The following is a 15,233-nucleotide window of genomic DNA, read 5'->3' as shown; positions in this document are numbered from 1 at the left end:
TTTTGTTGCTCATAGTTTTTCTTTCTTGGTTATTGGGAACTCTTCAGTTACTTCTTGTGTCCATTTGACATACTTTCTTATTATGGGTGTCTCTCTTTCTTCCTCTCTCCCTCTTTCTTTTTGTTTATTCTTCTTCTTTTTTTCTTTTCTTTTCGGCCATTCTTCTTACGTATTTACGGGCATTCCTTACCTTCCGGATTGAAGCTCCTTGTAGGAGATTGCCTACCTTCCCTCGGGATTTTTTGTTTTCTCTACGTTCTCATTTCATCGTTCCTTCTGCTTTTATGTCATTTCGTGAATTCCTTCCTTTTTTCTTTAGTTACTTCCTTTCTCTTTCTTTCCTTCCTTTTGTCTCCTTTCTTCCTCGTTCTCTTCCTTCTTTCTCTTTCTTGTCCTTCCTCTCCTTCCTTCTTCTTCTTTCTTCCTTCTTTCTTCCTCGTTCCTTCTTCCTCCTTCCTTCCCTCCTTTCTTTCTTCTTTTCTTCTTTTTCTTTCTTTCTTTCTTTCTTTTTTTTTCTTTCTTCTTCTTTCTTTTCTTCTTTTCTTCTTCTTTCTTTGTTATCTCTCTCTCTCTTTCTTTTTTGGAACATCCATACTTTCTGGCACTATAAGATGCTTAGGGCTTATCTTGTTTATTTCCAGCCCCAGTTATACAATCAGCCATTTCTTCAAGGATCCCCTGTCATTTTATTGGAGAAAGGACTTAGAATCCAAGATCTGGGTGCTAGATGTGCTTGAGGTGTAATTTCCTCCAGATCTTCTCAACTGACAGAGCAGTGAAATATATATGTGTAGGGAGGATGGGGAGAACAATTTTTTAATATATATATGAATACTTATCTGGCAGGGGAGATACCATGATCACGAAGGTGGTTTCCCAGGGTGAGGCCTATCCATTGCACTCCAGCTGTGCTGACCCCTGTGATTCCCCCAAATGTGGGAGACTTGACTGCATAATTTGTGGTAATGGGGGACTGCTTTTGCACTCTCCCCTGTAAAAAATTTTAAAAATAATTACATACATAAATAAATGTGTGTATATGAATCCATGTGGATGCATGTATGTGTAAATATTTCTCCAGGTATCCATCTTATCTATGTAAAGCTAACTATGAGTTCATACTGCTGTCTCCAACTCTAATTCATTATCACATTTCACCCATTTTTTGTTTGTTTGTTTTTTTGGAATGGAGTCTCACACTTTTGCCCAAGCTGGAGTGTAGTGGTATGATTTCGGCTCACTGCAACCTCCCTCTCCCAGGTTCAAGCGATTCTCCTGCCTCAGCCTCCCGAGTAGCTGGGATTACAGGTGCACACCATCACACCTGGCTAATTTGTATACTTGTAGTAGAAATGGAGTTTCACCATATTGGCCAGGCTGGTTTCGACCTCCTGACCTCAGGAGATCCAACCACTTTAGCCTCCCAAAGTGCTGGGATTACAGGCATGAGTCACCACGCCCGGCCTCCATCCACTTTTAACAAACTTGTTTTTTTTGCCCACATTGATTGATAAAAGAAGGTAATGAACGGAGACATTGGAAAGTTCACGTGGGGCAAGAGCAGTGGGCTGAGAACATTGGACTTTTCCCTATGGTCAGTGTGGCCTCATTCAACAAAAATCAAGATGAGTCAGATGCATGTAGAAAGAGACTCCGAAATGTGTACTGCCTAGATGTTTGCAAACCCTGACACTGTGATATGTTCACAGGCCTTTGAATGTGTCTCTACCTGGGCTCCATGTGCCCTTTCTGCTTTCTGGACTATCCTGTTCAGCTTCTGTCCTCCTACTGGCAGCCTTTCCTGCTTCCCTTTCCCTCCCATGCCACTCCCACTCCATACAACCTCTTCCCCTGCACACTGCTCCTAGAACCCCTGGGCTAGCCCCGTCAGGATTGTCCCTGCCTTCCTGGGACCTGAGGCACACAGAATGAGGATGAAAGTGTTGACATATCGTGTAGAATCCCCCACCTGACTTCTTTCTCAGCCAGGCGTCCCAAACTCAGTTGTCTACGGAGGCCAGACAGGCAATGAAAATAAGTGACGTGGGCCTCCTGGGCAGTCAGGAGGGCTTGGTGCAGAACTGGAAGCACCAGAAGTAACGAAGAGCCAGGAGATCAGGCCAGCACCTGCTCTGAGTGGTCAGGCACCTCCCTAGTTGCTTAGCAAGTCAGTTGTTGAGAAGTGTTTTGACTATGGTCCTTGTGTATGCCCAGTATAAAGGGGGCAATGACCAGTCTGTGGCTGCTGCTTATGGCCCTGAAAGTCTGCAGACCCAGAGTGGCCAGACCTGGTTGTTCAAAGGAAAACTGACAGGTGGGAAGGACAGAGGGCCTTGCCCCTTCCCATTTGCCTCCTGTGCCTGACAGTGTCACCGTAGCAATACTTTCCTGGCAGCAGCACTTTGTCCCATAGCAATAGTTGATGTAGTGTATGGGGCTTTTGTTGTTCTTGTTTATTCCCATACCTGGAACCAGTTGTGTTGTGCTACTAACAGAGATGACAGCCCAGCCTGGAGCTCTGCAAGGTCCTCCAGGCTTCTTACTTCTGATCATCCCACCCGCAGATCCCATCCCCAAAGGGATGTACTTGCTTTATGCAGCTGCTGCTTCTCCCAGACCTCATTGTCCCCCTTGTGCCTTTTCCATGTTCAATACATGGTTTGTTTTTTATCTGAAATTCTACCCGTTAAAACATCTGGTATGTTTCCTCTTCTCTTGCGAGGTGTATTTCTGTATTTCCTACCTTTGCGTCCTCTGCTCGATTCAACTTGAAGCAGGTTTCCAAGCTCATCACTTGGAGGCCCAGGGCATTGCCACTGCCCCCCACCCCACCGCCCTCCGCCCACCTGCAGGCCTGTGCCAGGAAGCCCTGTGTGCTGTCTGCACTCCATTTTGCTGCTTGTCCACAACAGTCAACCATGACTGCTCCTGAGGGGCTCGCCAGCAGCCCTGTTTCCCAGCCTGCTGTGCGTAAGGTGACGCTTCGGGTTTTCCACAGTGAACAATGGTTCCCAGAGTGGGCAGGACTCCCTGGTGTCTGCAAGGGTGTGTGACCGTGCAGGGTGGAAACAACCTTGTCAAAATAAACCAGGGCAGTGCTGAGGGGGGAAGTGAGGCTGGCTGGGGGGAAATGTGGGCTGAGTGCTGCTTGGGGGGTTTCCTCTGCACCGGTGCCCGGCCGCTCAAGGGTCCCAGAAGTCAGAGGCTGACACACTTCCTGTAACCCTTTCAGACTCGCCATTAGCCCCCACCAGATCAGGAATCTGTTTTCCCTTGTTCACCTTGAGCCACTCACAGAGTGGGAAAGGTTTGCCTATAGAATGAAAACAATCCTCCTTCCATCATTTCCCCTTTGCTCCTGTGTTCGTCCATTTGGGCTGCTGTAACAAAATACCATAAACTGGGTGGTTTACAGACAACACAAATTTATTTCTCACAGTTCTTAAGGCTAAAAGTCCAAGATCAGTGCGCTGGGAGATTTGGTTGTGGTGAGAACCTGCTTCCTGGTTCAGTGTCTTCTTACTGCGTCCTCACATGGAGGAAGGGGCGAGAAAGCTTTCTGGAGCCTCTTTTGTCAATGCACTAACCCCATTCATGAGGACTCCACGCTCATGCCTCCCAAAGGCCCTACCTCCAAATCCCATCACCTTGAGGGTTAGAATTTCAACTGTGAATTTTGGGGAGACACCTACATTCAGACTGTGGCAGTTCCCCGGCACAATCCTGCTCGACCGAACTCACCTTCCTGACCAGGCACGTCAACAATCTTTCTGTCCCTCTGATGCCAGAACTTTATGTTTCGGAGGGTGAAACCTGAGCGATTAATTCACAATATTCCTTGGGATTTCTCTGTGATTGTTGACTGCATAAATGAGTGAAAGACCTGGATAATCCCTAACAGGTGCCTGAGACTCACATCAGCCCTGGGTGATTCCCCATGGCCAGGGGGCCACCTCAGTTCCCAGGGACCCGTGGGCATGATCATTATGATGAGCCACTACTATCCAATCTGGCCTCTGCACCTGTATGACATTTTCCTCCCATTGCTTTACATGTTACTCTTTCTTATTCAGTAGGATGTGCAGATTGGTCAGGGTGTATATTAGTTTCCTACAGCTGCTGTAACAAAGTACCACAAACTAGGCTGCTCAAAACAACAGAAATGTATTCTCTCATAGTTGTGGAAGCCAGAAGTCTGAAATCAAAGAGTTATGAGGGCTGTGTTCTCCCTGCAGATGCCCAGAAAAATCTTGTCTTTCTTTCTCCTGGCCTCTGCTGGTGGCTGGCCATCCTTGGTGCTCTTTGGCTTCTCATTGCATCATCCAAGTCTCTGCCTCCATCCTCCTGTGTCCTCTCCTGTGTTTTTGTGTCCAAATTTCACTCTTCTTAGAATTATATCTTCTGTAATCCAGCATGACCTCATCATAAGTCGATTACATCTGCAAAGACCCAATTTCCAAGTAAGGCACATTCACAGGTACTGGGAGTTAGGACTTCAACATACCATTTTTGGGGACACAGTTAAAACCACAACAGAATATAAGGAGAAAATGTTACAACTTTCTTTCTCTTCTTTTCTCTTTTCTTTTTTTCTTTCTTGTCTTTCTTTTCCCTTCCTTCCTTCCTCCTTCCCTCCCTCTCACACCTCCCTCCCTCCCTCCCTCCCTCCCTGCTTCCTTCCTTCCTTCCTTCCTTCCTTCCTCTTTCTTTTTACTTTCTTTTTTTTTTTTTTTGACAGAGTCCTACTCTTCCACCCAGGCTGGAGTGCAGTGGCGTGATCTCGGCTCGCTGCAACCTCCGTCTCCCAGGTTCAAGGGATTCTCCTGCCTCAGCCTCCCAAGTAGCTGGGACTACAGGCGCCTGCTACCACGCCTATTTTATTTTTTTATTTTTTTTATTTTTAGTAGAGACGGTATTTCACCATGTTAGCCAGGATGATCTTGATCTCCTGACTTTGTGATCTGCTTTCTTTCTTCTTTCTTTCTTTTTTTCTTTCTTCCTTTCTTTCTTCTCTCTTTCTTTCTTTTTCTCTCTCATTTCCTTCTTCCTTCCTTCCTTCCCTCCCTCCCTCTCTTCCTTCCTTCCTTCCCTCCTTCTTTCTCTTCTCTCCTCTCCTCTCTTACCCTCCTCCCCTCCTCTGTCCTCCCCTCCCCTCCCCTTCTGTCTCCTCTGCTCCCCTGCCCTCCCCTCTCCTCTCCTTCCTTCTTCCTCTTCCTCTTCTCCCCTTCCCTTTCCCCTTCCCCTCCTTCTCCTTCTCCTTCTCTCCTTCTCCTTCTCCTCCTTCTTCTTCTTCTTCTTCTTCTCTCTGTTGTCCAGTCTGGAGTACAGTGGCAGGATCATGGCCCACTGTAGCCTAGACGTCCCAGGATGAAAAGATCCTCTCTCCTCAGCCTCCCAAGTACCTGGGACTACAGGTGTGTGTTCCCATGCCTGACTAGTTGTTGTATTTTTTGTAGAGACAGGATTTCATCATGTTGCTCAGGCTGGTCTTAAAGAGATCCACTTGCCTCTGCCTCCCAAAGTACTGGGATTACAGGCATGCACAATTGTGCCTGGCCTGTTTATTTCTTTTTTGTAAAATGTCTTTGTTTTTATCTCTGTTATAATAATAATAATATAGGCATTCATATGTGTAAATTATAAGTGAGCTCTTATATAGATTTGGGGTACTGTTCTCCAACATGACTGATGAGGGCATAATCAAAAGACAAATTAATCAGGCCACCAGTCTGATTTATGAAGGGTCCCTGTCTTAGTCTATTTGGGCTGCTATAACAAAATATCATAGACTGAAGAGCTTAAACAGTAGACGTTTATATTCTCACAGTGCTGGAGGTTGGGAAGTCCAAGGTCAAAGTTTGAACTGACTAGGTTTCTGGTGGGGGCTCTCCTCTTGGCTTGCAGATGGCTACCTTCTTCAGTGTCCTTACATGGTTGTAAGAGCAGAGAAGGTTCTCTGGTGTTTCTTCTTCTTCTTCTTTTTTTTTTTTTTTTTTTTTTTTTTGAGACAGAGTCTTGCTCTGTTGCCCAGACTGGAGTGCAGTGGCACGATCTCGGCTCACTGCAAGCTCCGCCTCCTGGGTTCATGCCATTCTCCTGCCTCAGCCTCCCGACTAGCTGGGACTACAGGCGCCCACCACCATGCCCGGCTAATTTTTTTGTATTTTTTTAGTAGAGACGGGGTTTCACCACGTTAGCCAGGATGGTCTCGATCTCCTGACCTCGTGATCCACCCGTCTCGGCCTCCCAAAGTGCTGAGACTACAGGCGTGAGCCACTGCGCCCAGCCTGGTGTTTCTTCTTATAAGGACACATGTCCTTTCAGATTAGGGCTTCACCCTTAGGACCTTGTTTAACCTTACTAACCTCCATCAAGTTTCTGACTCCAATACAGTCACCTTGGGGGGTGGGACTTCAACATATGAATGCAGCATGGATGGTGGCACCTTTCAGTCCACAGTAGGCCCCGACTGCTGGATTTCATTGTACAATAAGATCCCCTTGACTCTGGTGAATTTTAATGAACATTAGTCTGTAAAGCAGGTCTGTGTAATCCAGCCAGTTTGTATACAGTAGGCAATCAAGAACTATGGATTTACTGGGTTTATTGGGTTGGGGAGAAGGGAGGGCTTTATCCAGGTGCCAGCACTTCTTCACCTTTCTCTACATTTGCTCATCCCGGAGGTGGGATTTAGCTGGCTCTGCCTTGCCCCCTCACTTCCCTCTCTGCCGAGAGAGTCCTGAGCCCACCCATTACTGGTAGCAAAGCCCTGGGCACAATCTCCGTTTTCCTATTTGTAAAATGGAGCTAACAATAGTACCCATCTCATCAGGTGGCTCTAGAGATGAAATGAGATAAAGTATTTGTGGCCTTAGGACAACGGTGTTCCTGCTACAGGGAGAAGCCTGGGCCAGGAGATAGATGTTTCCAGATACCACTGAAGCAGCCTTTCAAATACGAATTACCTGCCTCACTTTCCAGCTGTGCAGTCCTGAACAAGTTACTTTCCCTCTCTGATTTTCCACTCTTTGTTACCTGTAAATGTAACAACACCTTTCTCTATGTTGTTGGGAAGTCCACATAAAGTGACGTGAAATTGATTGTAAAATACAAAACGGGCTGGGCACAGTGACTCACGCCTGTAATCTCAACACTTTGGGAGGCTGAGGAGGCTGGGAGGCTGAGGTCAGGAGTTCAAGACCAGCCTGACCAACATGGAGAAAGCCTGTCTCTACTGAAAATACAAAATTAGCCAGGCGTGGTGGCGCATGCCTGTAATCCCAGCTACTACTCCAGAGGCTGAGGCAGGAGAATCCCACGAATCTGGGAGGCGGAGGTTACGGTGAGCAGAGATCACACCATTGCACTCCAGCCTGGACAACAAGAACAAAACTCCGTCTCAAAAAAAAAAAAAAGAAAAAAAAAAAATTACAACACAAAGGTTGGCAACTATCAATAATAAGTTGGACTATGAAACCTCACTACTACATTTGTATTGTCTTAGACCAAGCTTGTGAGAATTTTTTGTGATTTGTTTTTAAAGCTCATCAGCTATCGTTAGTGTTAGTGTATTTTATGTGTGGCCCAAGACAATTTTTCTTCTTCCAATGTGGCCCAGGGAAGCCAAAAGATTGGACACCCCTGTCTTAGACTTTTAAGGAGCTGTGATTGAAGGATGGAGACTGGGCCAGGTGGGGCTTGGTGCAAGTTTAAGCTCTTAGGTCATTTCTAAACAGCAAACCTCTCAAATAGCATCCAACAGATATGTTAGTCTTGTCATCTTTCCCCTGGTATCTTTTGTACATGTACATGTACCTGCTGCTGTCTGTAGCCTGTCCTGGAGCCCTGACTTAGTTAAACCTCGGAACATCCCTCTGCATCCAGATGCATCCAATACTCTCGGTTTGTCTGACTCCTGCTGTACTCCCTGCGTCTGCTCAGCTGCTGACACAGCCACATATGGCTTCCTTCGCCCCAGCTTTCAGCATTCTGGTGGCTTGTAGTGCTGAGTGTTAGCAAAGAAAGTGGCTACTCTCATACACTGCTGCTGAAGGGTGGAGGGTGATGAACAGGACCAACCTCTCTAAATGAAGTTTCGAGGCCAGGTGTGGTGGCTCACACCCGCAATCCCAGCACTTTGGGAGGCCAAGGCAGGCAGATCACTTGAGGTCAGGAGTTTGAGACCAAGCTGCCAACAAGGTGAAATCCCGTCTCTACCAAAAAATACAAAAATTAGCCAGATGTGGTAGTGCGCGCCTGTAGGCCCAGCTACTCAGGGAGCCGGCTCAGGGAGGAGAATCACTTGAACCTGGGAGGCAGAGGTTGCAGTGAGCTGAGATCGCGCCCCTGCACTCCAGCCTGGGTGACAGAGTGAGACCTTTTTATTTTTAATTAAAAAAATCAAAATAAATAAGAAAATAAGGGAAGGTTGGGCAGGACTTCTCAAAGTTTAGAGTATATGCACCCTTTGGCCCAGCAATCCCACTTCTCGGAGTCTGTCCCCTAGAAATAGTGAGGGAAGTTTCAAAAACTATTCAACAGCGTTAATAGTGTATCAGAACTCTGAAGACAGCCTAGCTGGCCAACAGTACAATGCTCAGCTGCCACTAAAAAGAATGAGATGCTGTGTCCTTCTCAGTGCCTCAGATCAGGAGGCACCTGCTATTGGTTTGTCACATTACTAATGATGTTTACTTCCATCACTTGATTAGGGTGATGTCTGCCAGATTTCTCTACTGTAAAGTTTCTATTTTTCTCTCTGTAATGAATAAGTGTCTTGTCAGGAGATACTTTGGAACTATGTGAGTATCTTGTTTCTCGTCATACTTCCACCAAACTAATTTTAGCATTCATGGATAATTCTTGTCTGAAACAGTTATTACTACAGTGTGTGTCAAACAATGGTTTTCTACTTCCATCATTACTTCTACATTTGTCAATTAAAATTTTACTATAAGGCAGATATTTTCTTTTATATTAAAAAAATCATTTTTTTTTTGGTATCAGTATGGACTCATGGAGTCTCATTATATTGGTTATAACGCATGAATATAATACATTTTGTGCTCAGATTTTTCTAGATTTTACATTGGGATGCCCCTCAAGTTGGGTTCTATGTATTTTTGCCATTTTACTGTTGTTTTTTGAGCACTGCCTTACCTTTTGGCGCCACAAGATATTCTAGGCTCAGTATATACTTTGTCTGCTCCAGGCCTGGAATCAGCCATTGCTCCTGTGCTATCCTTGCCAGAAGTATAACCTGAATTTAACAAGGAGGAAATACTAGAGAAACACAAATGGGGTGACATTCTACTGAATAACTGATCAGCACTCTTTAAAAATGAAAGACAAAGAATGACTGAGGAATGAGTTCAGATTAAAAGAGGCAAAGGGACACGCTCCAACCGTAACTGCAACACGTGACTGCGGGGCTGCGTTCTGCACTGGAAAAAAGTGTTACTGATGAAATTTGAATATTGTCTCTAGATTAAGCAACTAAGCAATGGTATTGTACTAAATTGCTAGATTAGGCAATAGTGTTGTGCTAAAATTAATTTCCTGACACAATTAAATAATTGCACTCTGTATATAAGATGTCAAAATTGAGAAGTTGCAAGGCTAAATGGAATTTCTTTGTTTTTAAAACTCTTTATCTATCGTCATATATCTGAAATTATTTTAAAAGAAAAACTAAAAAAAAAAAAAAAAAAGCAAAACCTAAATACAAACCAGGAGATAGATTTGTCTGTACTAATATGGGATGATGTCCACAATCAATTGGAAAAGATCAGTCGTAGTAGTGTTTGTATAGAATTGGCCCTTTTTGTAGAAGCCAGACAGAACAGTATAGTGCATATGCGTATTTATCTACACATGGGAGAAATTCTGAGAAGGGTACATACTTCCTGTTAACAGACATTTCTGGGAAATGTGTTTGGAAGGTGTGAGACACCTTTTACTTTTTGATGTCTTTTAAAACGAAGAGCATGTTTTAATATGATAATGGGAAAACAGTAAGAATGTGGGTTGTATGCATGAGTGTACTTCTACATGTGTAGGTTTAGGTTTGATGTCTTCCCATCCAGCTTATTCTCTTTTGCATTTTCCTGCACGGGCAGTGCTGTGCAATGTCTTGCCCAGTGGACACCCACTTAGTTTTCACTCCACAAACCACTGTCCTACATCTGATCCTTAACAAAGTATGTTAGTTGTAGACACAAAGGTGGCCTACATTTCATACTGGTTGACAGTAATGCCAGTTGACTCATCTTATTTTTGTCTGAGGAGGCTGGAAATTATTCACCCTCAGAAACTTTAGGGATAAATTTATTACTAAGATTGTATCATTTTGGTCTCTTCAAAGGAATGGAAAATTAGAAATTTGCCACGTGACAATCATTGCATTTACCTCTTTAAGGAGCAGTGATTCTTTAAGTGTTGCTTGATTTATCTAAACCCAATTAATTAGTGAACAGTCATCTGTTTCTCCCAGGAGTTTTTAATGATCATTAGGCTTTTGTAGTTCCTGTGAAATTTTGTTTAAGTGGATTTATTTTTGTTCAGGATTGTATTCAAGGCAGATGCTCCTTAATTTAAGAAGGGATATGTGAAAACAAAAGTGTCTTCTCTTGAGTGAGGGCCTATTATGTGCCCTGACTTGTTACAAATATTGACTAAGGTAACCTTCCCTACCATGTACCTTTCTCCAGTTTATCAGTGAGGAAACCGATGCAAAAAGGTATGCTCTCACAGGCTCTGGCATGTTCGCTGAGTTAGCTCCAGAAAGAACTGTCCCCTTCTCATGCCTGTTCCCTACTTCTTTTGCAGCTAATTCTCTGAAATGGTTTCTGCCATTGTCTTCAGCTTTCTGGGCTGCCCCATCACCTGTGTTGCTTCTAAATGTCAGTTTCATTGCTGCCTTCTGGCTTCCTCTGCTTTTCTCTGACATGATGTCTCTGTGGATGCATCTCCCAGTAATGATTATAAAGGTGGTGATAGTAATAAAAATAGAATACACAGGTGTCTTTATCAACCCCTGACCATGCTGGGCACAATGCTGAGCATGTGCAGGCATGATGTCTTTACTCTGCCCACTTAGTTGATGAGATTGTAGGGGCTCCCTGCAGGTTGGGGCCTGAAAACCACAGCCAGGTCCATCTAGGAACCAGAAGCTATGGTCAGGCTTACATGCTTTTTTCATATCAGTGTTCATGTAGATGTTTAAGTTCTTACAATAGGTTTTTGCAAGCTAGTGAACACTGCCAAATTACGCTCGCCACACAATTGCAGCCACCTATTCCCAGGCAGTATAAATATATGGTTGAACTAACATTAATACACATCACTATTTTATCAAGTGACATAAGCTAATTATGAAGTATCCAAGTATTAATTTGCACAGACTAAAAGCAGATGAAGTATTAGAAATCTGCTTATATCATTAACAGAAACATTTTTTGGGGCCAAATGGTAAGGGAAAAAGGGAAAAATATTGTCCTTCAACAAAAATAATCATATTCCAGTAAGTATAATAAAAGAAACGACAAGCTTTTCAGAATTTCCATGACTAAAAATTATTTTAGCTACAGTTAAAAAAGCATCACATAACAAAATATCTCTTGTTTAAAATATTTGCTACAAAAAAGGCCTATTCTATATGTCCTACATAAGAACAAGTATCTTTATATAAGAAATGTGTTTAATAGCCCTCTTTCATTCTTTTTCTCAAGCCCTCTCTGTTAAATTGCACCCAAAGGGGAAACATTAATTGAACTTTTAAAGCTTTTCTCTTTTTTTCTGTCTAAAGACATTAAAGACATATAGGTGGTGTTAAATGAACCTTTAGCTAGAGCTCTGTGAGTTTTCAAAATAGATTTTTTCTTTACCATAGGCCAACAAAGATTTTGAGAAACACATTGAAGGATCTGTTAACACTTGGTAAATCCAATAAAAGCAGTGGTTGTGCCAGTCCTGATCTGTCTTGATGTGAATGTGAACAGTGGGAACCTGAGCTAAGCAAGTAAAGAATCATGCAGTGCAGTCACCGTCTTCAGCATTTGAGATGACTAGCAGGGTAAACCACACTGTGTCTAAGATGCAATGCTAATTCTGCTTGAATTAAAAATATGCAAGCATGGTACTGGATATTTTGACATGCCATCTTGCGAAATTTCTCATTGATAAGATTCTGACATGGGAACTACATTTGAGTAAGAATCATAGCTCAATACGGCATGATTTCAGGAAAGCCAACTGATAAGATAAAAGTGTTTCTGAGGCTGAACAGCAAGAATCTTTTGCTAAGAGTTAGAATAGATTGACAAGAACCTAAAATCAGAGTTGCAATTCTGCTGAGCTACTGCTTTTCAGTTCTCTGGTGGAAGCTTCACTGGACATATTGTGCATCAAGCCTCTATGTGACTGATTTGTGCCTCTTAAACTATGTCTTGTCTTAGATTCTCCATGGCAGTAGCTTTAGGCAACCCAGTTTTACTGAATGCAGCAATGGTTTCAGTGACCATTAGAGTCCAATTTTAGGATGATACTTCTCCAAATTATTAAAACTCCCTGGTGCTTTTCTCTTATAAACTGCAAAATGTCTTCATATTTCATCCCACTTTTCAGTTAATGCTAGGGTGACAGAAACTGGACTTCTCACAAGACACATGACAGAGTAATATGGCACCCAACTTCTTTGCCAAATTAAAGTTTTACAAGATTTAACCTGTCATCGAGACCTGGGATTTTGGTGGAGAGTCATCATCAAAAGCCAAGTTCAGTCCCTGGTTTGCCTTCCTTTCTGCACAAGAACAAGGGTTTTGATGGCTCTGGTCTCCGGGACCATCCATGGCTTTCTATTAGCAATAATCGTGCCTTGGATAACCGTCATTGGGTACAATACTGCCACTGTGCAAAGCTCATGGCTTTCTTTAATAGCAAATGGCCTCTGACTTTTAGGAAGCCATGTGGCTACCCCTCAGCAGACTTAGGAGAGGTCTTGGCTATTATTTGTTGTTTTATAAGGTGTCATCTTTGAGCAGCTACTCTGGATCAAGCTCTGTGCTGGGCTTGAGGGGTACAGGGAAGTTTCACATGACCTTGAATCACACACACTTGGTCTCACTCCAATAGCAGAAAACAAGTTAAAGTTCCCCAAGGCTTGATACGTTTGCCTGCCATGTTTAGTGCTGCTGTGATCTCTGCAGCATGGTCCAGAGAAGGCAGTCAGTCAACAGTGAATGGGTTGAGATTTTTGTGATTTTGGTTCAGGAGTCTCAATCTCTAGAATAAAATATAATCAAAGGGTGGGGCTATGTTTTTCTCTTGCCTTGGCTTCTTTGACTCTATTTGTAAATTCCCTGACCCAGGCCTCTGGCTCATTCTGTCTTAAGGTGCAAGGACCTCTAAAATGTAGATGGTAACAATCTCCAGACTACATGTGTCTTGATGGTAGGGCCATCAAATTGATTTCCTCAGCATATGCAAGTCATGTTTTGTAGGCATGGTGGGGACTTAGTCAATGTCTCAATCAGATTTGCTTCTGTTTAGCAAGATAATCTTTTGTGGGGGAGTGTTATGGACTGAATTGTTTTCTTCTTCCCAAATGTATATGATGAAACCCACCCCCATGTATTCAGTATTAAGAGGTGGACCTTTGGGACATAATTAAGGTTAAATGAGATTATGAGGGTGGGACCCTCATGATGAAATTAGTGCCCTCAAAATAAGAGACCCCAGAGAGCTTACTGTCTCTCTTCTCTCTCTGCTATGTGAGGACACAATGAGAAGGGAGCCGTCCACAATGCAAGGAGAGGGCCCTCATCAGAACAGACCATACTGGCACCTTGATCTTGCACTTACAGTCTTCAGAACTGTAAGAAAATGAATTTTCTATTATTTAAGCCACCCAGTCTGGGGCAGTCTATTATGGCCTTCCAAACTGAGAAATACAAGGAAACTAGGGCCGTGTTAGCTTTGCAGAGAGAAGATGTGGAGAGGAGTTAGGAGGTAGAGGCTGGACTTTCATGATGGTGATATTCAATTAGTGAAAGGCTGAGAAGAGGTCAAATATACTTCTTGTGGCCCCAAAGGTCAGAACCAAAATGGAAAAGTAGAAACAGCAGGCAAACAGAAAACAACCTAATACAAGGAAAAGGAACCTGAGAGAATGCTGTGTCTCTGACAGTGATTGGTGTCTCATCACTGGAGAGATCCACACAGGGACCATATTACTACTGAGAGGGGGTGGGGCTGAAAGAATCCAAGCATTGCACTGTGGTGTGACCCCATAAGGTCCCTATAGACTTTGGGACTTGTGAGCTCACAGTGAATCATTACAAACAGAAACAATTCCTTCTTATTTGTAGAGCACATTAAAATTTCCAGAGCATTTTTGTAAGTACATTATTTCCCATGATTTATATCAAAACATTAGAGTTGACATTCAATACACATTTGCTGAATGAGGGAATGCATGAAGGAGCTATTGTGGTACCTTGGTTGGCAGAAGAGGAATACGTGGGCAGAGTGATTTCTGGACTTGCTAGGAAAGGCCAAGCCAGGTTTGGACCTGGGTCTCCACTGTACTCTTCACTCTACTCAGCCTTTTCCAAGGTGGAAATAATAACATTTTCTCTGAGGCTGATGCTTTTCTGTTTGTTTGTTTTGCATTTTTGTAAATTCATCAACATCAAGATCCCCTTTAATACTCACAAATGCTCTTTGAATCAGCTTTTATTGTTCACATTTTGCAAAGGAGAAAATGGAGACTTCAAGAGTTGAGTGAGTTTAGCAAGGTCTTCAGCTCCTCTTGGGCAGAGCATTAGGGTTGCAGACAGTTGGGCACTCTCTTCAAATGAATGTGAGCCAATGTTGGCCCTGTTGGGTGTGCAAGGAGTTCTTGGAGAGTTGATGGACACCCTGTTTTGAGTTACATGAATAATTAGTCTAAGGAAACAGTAGTCAAACAGTTGACTCCTTCTTTCTTGCACTCTTGCCGATCCTCAGCAATTTCTCGGCCGTTCCTCCTGCCAGAGTCCTGTTTTGTACCTTGTAAACAAATCACTCTAGGAGTTCCTAGTCCTGGCTGTATACCATAGTCACCTAGGGGCTTGCAAAATCTACTAGTATCCACCCCACTCACACCGTACTCCAGAGATTAAGATTTAATTGATCTAGAGAGGGATCTGGGCTTTGGTGTTTTAAAATTCTCTTTAGATGGTTGAGAATCACCA

At 43.4% G+C, this 15,233-nt stretch overlaps 1 non-coding gene across 1 annotated transcript; it reads left to right on the top strand.

Annotated features, from left to right (window-relative positions):
* Positions 1–831: 831 nt before the first annotated feature.
* Positions 832–994, top strand: LOC115899843. Its single transcript, XR_004059441.1, has one exon. It is a non-coding gene; the product is annotated as a U1 spliceosomal RNA (small nuclear RNA).
* The last annotated feature ends 14,239 nt before the right edge of the window (positions 995–15,233 follow it).

Source organism: Rhinopithecus roxellana, chromosome 9 (assembly GCF_007565055.1).
Source record: "Rhinopithecus roxellana isolate Shanxi Qingling chromosome 9, ASM756505v1, whole genome shotgun sequence".
Taxonomy (NCBI): Eukaryota; Metazoa; Chordata; class Mammalia; order Primates; family Cercopithecidae; genus Rhinopithecus; species Rhinopithecus roxellana.
The sequence above is the reverse complement of the archived record's forward strand: the minus strand, read 5'-3'. Positions and strand labels throughout refer to the sequence as shown.